This window comes from Lichenostomus cassidix, chromosome 1Aa (genome assembly GCF_008360975.1).
Source record: "Lichenostomus cassidix isolate B80296 chromosome 1Aa, HeHo_3.0, whole genome shotgun sequence".
NCBI classification, from domain to species: Eukaryota; Metazoa; Chordata; class Aves; order Passeriformes; family Meliphagidae; genus Lichenostomus; species Lichenostomus cassidix.
This window is the reverse complement of record NC_139480.1, coordinates 18,013,185-18,022,631: the sequence shown is the minus strand read 5'-3', so window position 1 is coordinate 18,022,631 and position 9,447 is coordinate 18,013,185.

The window sequence follows — 9,447 nt, the reverse complement described above, 5'->3', positions numbered from 1 at the left end:
GTGAACTTGGCAGCAGCAGTGTCATTGATGCTAACAGTGTGTGACAGGAAACAAACCCATGTGACTGCTGTGTTTTGTAAGTCGAGCTCTTGTGTAAGATTCCGGTACATTCTTTTCCAGCTATTCTCTCAGAAATTTGAGCTTTTAATTAAAAGGCAACATTGAAGCATGTCCAGCACTGACAGTCTTAATGCTGTTTCTTCTCCACATTAACATGCAAACCAGCTTCAGTCAGCATGCAAGGAGATACAGTATAATTAGCTTCATCGTCCATTATGAACAAATATGTGTTTTGGGGAGGGAGAGAATGTACCAGTGTTTTCTAATCAAATGATCAGGATTTTCAACTCCTAGTAGACATGGCATTTTCTCATAGAAACTCTAACAACCATTTTATTTTATTTTATCAGTTGGAACAAAATAGATGTATCAAATTCAGGTTACTTGTAAGGATTTCTAACATATTAGAAAATCAAATCAAGTAATTAAAAAAATAATTTGGAATGCAACACCTTTCTTAAAGTAAATATTTATTAATATTGCAGCTAATATCAAAATACAAATAAATAGCCAGATCCTGATCTCTGGAAAGATGAGCTATGGTAAATTTCATATAATATGTATCATCATTTAACTCCCTAGAATCCATTTCAGTCATAAGCATGGAGCTTGGTAATGTAAATGTATTAAAGAGCTTCAATAATATGTAATACTGATTTTTATTAGTATAAACATCGGAACTGATAGGGCATGACATGATATGTTTAATATATCAGCTGGTGCTTCAGTGTTGGGTTTGAATTCTGAAATTAATTTTGAGTGATAAATTAAAAACACATTAGCTGACATGAAGCAGAGAGTGGAAAGCTAAAATGTATGCTTTATTACAAAATTTAATATTTCTTTTCCCTGTAGCTAGGAGGTATATTTTACGTGCTACACAAATAATTAAACACTTACTTGACAAAAAAAGAAAGCAAAAAAATAATCCCTAAATTTCAATTTCTGAGTTAAACATCCTGTAAGGGCAACATAAGACTATAGGATTAGATCTTGAATTTCAGGTTCACATTATCCACTTTCTTCCTTTTCATGGAGCTAGTAATAAAGTAGTATGAAAACAGAATCTGTTCCTTCTCAGACTGTAGAGTAATGTTACAGAATCAAATTTTTATACTGCATTTCATAAGAAAAAACGTGAGAAAACATATCCAATATTTTTATGGTTCAATCCCCAAGAAATAAACTATCATTTAAATACTGTGTTTTCACCTCCAAAGACAACTACCAATCTTGTGGAAATCAGTCTAGTGAATACACACAAATTAATGTAACAAGGAAGTAGTAACTCAAAGATATCAGCATAGCCTTTGAAGGTTTCTGGATTATCCACAGCTCCTTCAGAAGGTGACCTTCTGACAGTTTTTGTAGATAGCTTAATAGAAACAGTTTAAAAGAGAAAATTTGACAGGAAGATCATAGGCAGGTACAAAATAATCTATCTCTTTATATGTCTCCATCACTAAATCATCAGCCAAAAACTTTTTGTTTGATGTTCCCCCATGGACACAAAATTCATACTCATTAGATATTTCTCCACCATCCAGACTTGCTCAAATGGTTATATACTGTAGAAAGGAAACCTGTTTGTTACCTGGTTTAGTTCAGCCTCTTCCAGAGCAAGATGATGGATCTATTCTTTATTTTTCTTTTTGGGTTTCACCATTTACCATTACTTCTCCCTTCACCTGTCTCAAGGCTTTCTGAAAATTCAACTCTTGGCACCGAAGAAGAGGGCAAGAACATCACAGATGTGAAATTCTATAACACAAATGGCTTATACAAAACTTTTTCAGGTAACAACCTTTCTGTTTTGGCTGACTTGTAATAAAGACTTACTGAAAACGTAAAATGGATGATTGCTTCAGCTAGACCTGCATTTCTTCATTATTTTAAAGAAGAAAGAGATGGAAGGGAATTTTTGAACATACTTTCTGTCATCACACAAGACTTTCAGTAGCTTATAAGAATATTCCTAAAATATGCAATCTGCATTATAATGCAGTGAACTCATCAGTGTACAGATAGCTGACGATATATTTATCAGGAAAATTCTTTTAATAACTCCAGTTGCTATGTCTTCATTTGATTGATTTTACAGAAAATGAATGACTATGAATCTGACTTACCACAGACCAAAATCAGTGAGGAAATAATATCCTGATAGGCCATGAACTTACAGCTACATAAAATGTAGTCCCAATTCTCTTCCTTTCACAACATTTTTCAGCCTTTTTCTTACTGTTGAGAAATAGAGCCTCTCCCTAGCTGATCTAGCTATTCACTCAAAAAATTATGTATGTTTAGAAAAAAATCTCTTTTTTTTTTTTTCCCCAAAATAAGGAAGGCCCAGCCATGATACAGTTCTGAGATTAAAGTTTCAGCATGTACTGAAATATTCCAAGTTCTTTATCATTTCCTGTCAGGACTGATATCATGGTTACTGTTTTCTCCCAAACTACAAATAACCTTCATTGATATTAGGAGCAAAGCCTGTTACATATATATGATCTTCCAGTAAAATAAAACACTAAAATTTGCATTACATGGGTATATGCAATTGAAAATCTTTGACTGTCTCCTGACTTACTCTGATTGTGAAAGTCTGCCATGAAGTAGTTTTTAAGAATAACTCTGTTATCTCTGAAAAGCTGAGTAGCTTGGTAACTGCTGTTAAATGCTCTTTCAAATGCCTAATACATGGTCTACCCTCTGGGATCTTGACCAGCAGAGTGGAACAGCTGGTGTTCATTACTGATGGGATAGCCTCAGAGAATTTAGGGATCCTCTGAGTCCTTTGATTTTAAACCTGTGCTCTCTCTACGCCTAATGAAAAAAAAAATATTTTCTGATAATCACACATTTAAGTTGCGAGTAACTCAATATTAGCCTGATAAATGTTTAACTGAAATGCATCTCTTGAGAACTGTTCTAAAATCAATTAAAATATTAAATAGGAGCATGTTTTACCATATCAGTTTCAGAGGACATAGTTTACAGAATGTAGCTACAGAAGCCTCTTATTGATATGTATAAGCAGTGACTGTCCAATTGCCCAAAGGGTATTTTACATTAGACTTCACAAAGATTCAGGTGCTTCAGAAAAGAGAATGTTCTAGAAGACACATTTTTTATTCTTATAAAATCAATATTAGTTTCTTTCAGCATATTTGTAAGTTATTCTCATAAGTAACCACTACAATCAGTGTTTTTGCCAGTGGACTTATTCAAACTGGTTCAATGAATGCATAAAAAAGCAAATTCTCCTATTGAAGTCCAAGGGCTTTGCACACACAGACTCTGGACATGCTTGTGCATGGCACAGGATCAGGCACGTGGTGCCAGAGTTATTCTCCAGTTGTAAATTGAGTGAAAGGATTGAAATTCAATAGATCGAGTCCTTTGTATTTCTGAAGATATATTTCTGTTTCCCTGTTGGAGTTACCACTTTCATTTACCTATGGAACACATATGTTATAATACCTGTTACAACTAAAGATCAGAGCCTGTAAAATTTTTTCTTCACAGCATCAATGACATGTGAGAAAGATCTGGTTTCCTCATATTTTGGAGGAGAAATGGTGGGATGTGGACACATCTACACTGCAGCTCCCAGAGCACCAGGCAGATACAAGGGAGGACCTATGTCAGAAGCCATCTCACAGGGGCATTATTACCCACTCACCACAGCCACACTTACTGCTGGGAGGCCACAGGGTCAGCTCTGTCAAGGAGTTAATTCAGATTCAAATTAACCACTTTTCTAGCAAGTTAGTTTTACCCTGATGACTTTCTTTCTCCAGTTCACTATACAGTTGCACAAATTCTTATGTAACTGAAAGGGAAGAGAGTACTTGTGGGCAGGAGGGGAAGGAGTTGTGTTCTGTGAGCTGCCAGAGTACAATGTGAACCAGAGGAGCTTTGTGTCGGCTCATGGTGTTGGTGGAAGTACAGCAGAGGCTCATCCTTAAAAGTTATTATGCATCTGACTTCCCCTGAAATGAGTGCACTGAACCTATCTGACTTTTCAAAGGTCTTGTAAAATGTTTCTAATAGTGCACAAAATTAACATAATTATGCTGGCTGGAATAGGTTGAAGAAGCCATCTCAGTTCTGAGGGCCAAGGAAGATTTGCATATACCTTTGGTGATCCACATAGTTTTTCAATAATAACACGATATAAAAGAGCTGTGGCTACAGGCTGCATTGAATTAAGGACTAACCTGTTTGAAAATTTTTCCAGGAATCCTTGTTCAGATTCTTCAGCTGAATCTGAAGATTTTCTGTGTAACTTCAGTTGTCCTGCTTCCTTTGTAGTACAGCACACACTGCTGTTACTGAGAGTCCTGCATGACAGAAGCAGAATGGCAGAACATTTTACAAAGAAATACAGACCAGCTATCTTCTTTAAGTGCTGCATGTCAAGCCAGTGATGAGATATGCACTTTAAATGCAGTAATTTCTGATTCCTTGCAATTAAGTCCTTCAGTTCACTTGCTTCATGGTAATGTTTTCCATTTTTCTAAGAAAGAGAAGGGAAATGAAGAACATCTTAAACTAAGGACTTATGTGTCACATGCAGATGGGAAACCAGTTTCATCCACTCAGAGATAGCACGTCTATCCTGTGTCTGAAGAAGTGAGTCCATTATGAATGAACAAGACTGAGATATTTCTCAAAATACTGATAGAAACTACCCTGATTCTCACAAGTTAATCACATCAGATCCAGCCAAGTTAATTAGTAAACAACGTTCTTGTTCTGTGATCACCTATGTTCTATATTATTTCTTATTTCCACTTGGTGCTGGAAAAATATTAGCAAGCTTAACACTGAGGATGAATTTTATTTCCCACAGAGGCTTTTTTTAAAGCTTAAAAAGCAATGTGACAAATCTTTTTTAAGGGCTTGTCAGTCATGTTCCTTATCTATCCAGCATCCCTAATATCAAATGCATCACATACACTCAGCCAGAGCTGTTTAGCTTGGTATGCAGACATAAATGAAGAGTAAATAGGGAAAATTTTTTCAGATCATGTCTTATTCCACATAAAAGACATCCATGATATAAGGTCTGTTTTGAGTATTAAAAAATACAGAGGCACATCAGGAAGGATGAGGTTAGACTCAAAGACTCTGATTATAAGAGACATCTATACTGATGACATTTTTGTATGAATGAAACTATTGTCTGCAATGAAAGCTTCCCTGAAGTATATGCCCAGCCACATGGCCAAAATCCCTCACCTGTACTGATTTTGCATCACTTAAAAATTTTGAAGGCTTTTAATGACTACTGCTTCTGAACAAAAGTACTAAGTCATGAGGAATAAATTTTGTTTGCTACTACTCAAAATGATTCAAGGATATTTTATATTCCTCTGTAGGCAATTATACTTGTCATGTCACTTATTTTATTGGGGACAGCTACGTTTTTCCAAATTCCTCATGTTTTATTATACCTCATTTAAAGGAGGTGGAAATATATATTTTTTCTACATGTGAAAAATAAATTCCAAACAACTTAAATGCTATTACTTTATTCATATCTCTGGAATGATTAAATGGGGCAGAAACATCACAAGACAAAAAAAAAAAAAGAAATCCCAGAAGAGCAGGCCTTTTAATTTACTTTTTTACCCTGTACTCTCTAATTAGAGGTATATGCCACATTATCAGCTGTAGCCTTTAAAACAAAAAGCATTTATTGAGGCCAGTTCTAGAGTTTGTTAGGGCATTTTAAGTATGGCTTCTAAAATATTGTAAGAGCAGTTTAGCTTATATAATAATAATTCCACAGAGACTCAGTGTATTCTTCGTTCTCAGCAAATGCCAACCACTTTGTCCTCTGCCATCCTTAGCACTGCTGTCTGCACCTGGTGAAGAGCAGTCTGCAGCTGATCTGCCCATACAGAAAGATAAAGGGACTTAGAAGTGGGGTTGAGTGAGACTGTGCCTGCAGTGCGGTGTAGAAAACACTTCAGTGAGGGCAGAAGCCAGGGGAGCTGAGTGGTGGCAGAGTCTGGCAGCAACCTGTGACTCAAGATCCAGCCCTTCTACCTGCACTGGGGACAGGGGGCAAAGATTAGTGGGGATTAATGGGATATTTCAGAGTATTTTTATCCTGATTCTATTCATTGTGACATTAGTCTCTGACCCCTTTGCATGAACATTGCTTCTGTTGATGGGCAGGGTTTGAGATACATTCTGACCCTGATGCTTTTGAAGGCTGAGAACACCTTCAGCACACATTTATAGAAAGCCCTGCGGAGGGGGCTGGATAGGCCACAATGACCAGCCTTCAGCACAGGCACTTCTGAACTGTGTCATTCATAAGAACTGTCTTCCGAACCTGTTTTAAGAGTCCCAGAGTCTCCATCTTCTTGCCCAGTGATCAATTCCTGTACATCTTGACCCTTTCCATTAAAGCTCCTTCCCTGGGATTTCCATACTTTGAAATGGAAGCCACCAGTTCTCGTTCTGTAACGGACACCACAGGGAACACACAGGTCTACTTTGCAGCAAATGAACTGTTTTCACTGTATTTACATTCCATTTTCTGTGCTCTGTACAAAAAACAACACTAATTCTACCATTTATTTCAGCTTTCAAAACTTTGGTAATTATTTCTCAGTTAGTTTCTGTTGTTTCAGAGCTGTTGCACCCAAACCCATGTGCTACAATCCAGCTGAGACTTTACAAATTTTCAGTGGTGTAGAAAGATTATTTTATATGACTTGATGATTACCTAACCTAGAACAAGTTTCATCTTTTGACAAAAGTAGAGTAACATTGCTGAAAGATCTCTTTGACTCATCTGTATCTCCAGATTCTTTCTCTGTGAACTGATACCTCTTCCTTTACTCATTCAGATACTCCTTTTTCATCCCTGTGGCACTTTGCTCCTTTCCATAGAAAGTAATCTTCAATTTTGGCTAGGGCTTCCCTGGATTTACAGCTGCCCAACAGTTCACGTTTCTAGAGTCTAAAAAACCTTTTTAATATTGCAAGGTAATGGTGATTTGTACATTTGGTTGTTCTTGCTGTGCTTACCCAGATCCATTGGACACCTTTGGTACTCCCCAAAAACACCAAACATCAAGTCTGTCACAGCTGGGACTCCCAGCTATATCTGGGCTATATTTGCAGGAATAAGGAACTATGTGCCTTTTCCACCTGAGCCTTGAAAAACAGCTTCAGACTACAATGGAAACAAATCCTATGTACATATAAACTATTGCTATTTAAACCTGACTTAGCACTCTTTCTTTGCAAACAAACATGCCCCTCACTATGATTGGTCTATTTACAAGGTACTGAAAATACTGTATGAAATTAAACAAATTAACAAATTCCATTTAATTCATAAAGCAGAGATACAGAGTTATGGATTCAGGAAAAGAATAAAAAAACAACCATTGTCAATCAGTTTCAACTCACTTATCTCAGATTTTGTTTTCTACTACCCATGGAGTAACAAGTAAATTCAGTTTTTAGATGGGATTTGAGTGGGTTCATGAAGTGCCTGGGATAAGACTGTCCTCCATTCACTGGGAAGGTGAAGGAATAAACAGAAGTCAGGTCATTAAAATGAAAGAACAATTCAACGAAATGTTTAATAGATGGACTGTAACAACCATTCCTGTGATTTTCAGGTGCATATATATTACCGTGTCTGTACCCATGAAAGTGTGTTTTTACGCACCTGTGGATTGCATAAACATCCATCCTAGCTCTGATTTGTGATGTTTTTTTTTTCTATACTCAAAATGCTAGACTCTGCACAACTGTGCTATACAAGATGCAGGCACAAATGATGAGAATATTCTCACTCAGTACCAGCTGTTTATAATTTCAGTATGTAAGATTATCTAGCTCATGTAGTAAACTGTGGAAATGTATATGGAGAGCTTTGGGGGGAATGAAGCTCTTCCCATCAGCCTCGGAGGAGATGTGATCAATTAGCTTAAAAAGCATAATTAACAGTTAGAAGGCCAAAGCTAAGTGAGGTAAAACCTGCGATGTTTATAAGAGACAGGGAAGCAAACTTAAGAAGGTGGGTAAAATTAAAGGTGCAATTTTGAATTCCTGCATGAGAATTTAAACATACTGTATATACAAATCCAAGAAAGTAGAAGAGATGGTGATCCAGCAGCACAAATACCTGTGGATTTATGTACACTGCTGCTCAGGAGAACAACTTCTCCATGCCTTTTTCTTGACAGATTTCTCAGCCCTGAATTACTCTGTCAACACAAGGGTTTTTCTGTCAGCACATGAGCTTTTCTCTACCTGTCAATGACAAACATGTTGGCCCCATTTACACTGCAGAAGAGCCACACTTCAGTGCACAGGTGAGAAATAGATCTATTGCCATGCTGCTTTATTGTGTGGCAACTCATTTTATGGATTTGTTGATGTGATATGCCTACTAGAGAAGGCAAAGAACACAAACAGGGAAAGGTAATGTTTTCTGGAGATATTTCAGCTGTAGTAAATCAGTGCATTGCCTTTGATTTAACAGAACTGTACCAGTTAATGGAAGTGAGGGTTTCGTTAACAGGACTCCTGGGAAGGAAGGAAAGCAGGTGGTCACTCTGTGGTTACTATCTGCGGTTCAATATCAGCTAAATATCTGTGTAAGAAGAGACAATTTCAAGAAAAAATACTCCCTGTTTTTCTTTCTTTTATATATTTATGTGTATGGATTAAATCTACATATTTTCATCTGTTTTGGAGCTGAAGTGAAAATGGGTGGAAAGAAAGAAACAAGGTGGGGGAAAAAACAGTGATCAAGATAAAAATGAAAACCAGAAAGCCTTAGCTGGCCCGGCTGGAGACTGTTCAAACAGCTCTTGTGCAAACCTCAAGTGAGAGAGATCATTTTAAAAATGTGATTTTTTAAAAATATTGTTACTATTTGTAAACATTCAGTGTATCTCTTTTAAGAAAAACACAAAAGAAGACAAAAACAAAACCAAAAAATCAAGCAAACTAACAAAAAAAAAACCAAAAACCAACCTTCAGTAAGGGAAAGATTGAAAAGTAGATTTAAGATAAAACATAAAACCAATGGAAAAGAGACTGTCTTTTGAAAGAAGAGGACTTGGGAGTAAACATGTGGAAATGTAAGGAAAAGCTGAACACAAATGCTACAGCAGTACAAAGGTGAAGTAAGAAGCTTGGTGAGCAGCTGGGAGAGAACAGAACTAGGAACTGTGCCAGTGAGTGGAAAAGCTTAGTTTACTGTTGCTGATGTTGAGAAAAGGACAAAATCAAAAAGATGACTCAAACCAAATAAGAAGACAGATCCAGGAATTTTCAGGACCTAGATATTCAGCTGGATACTATTTAATCAAATATATTTGAACAAATCTTTTTCTTTGA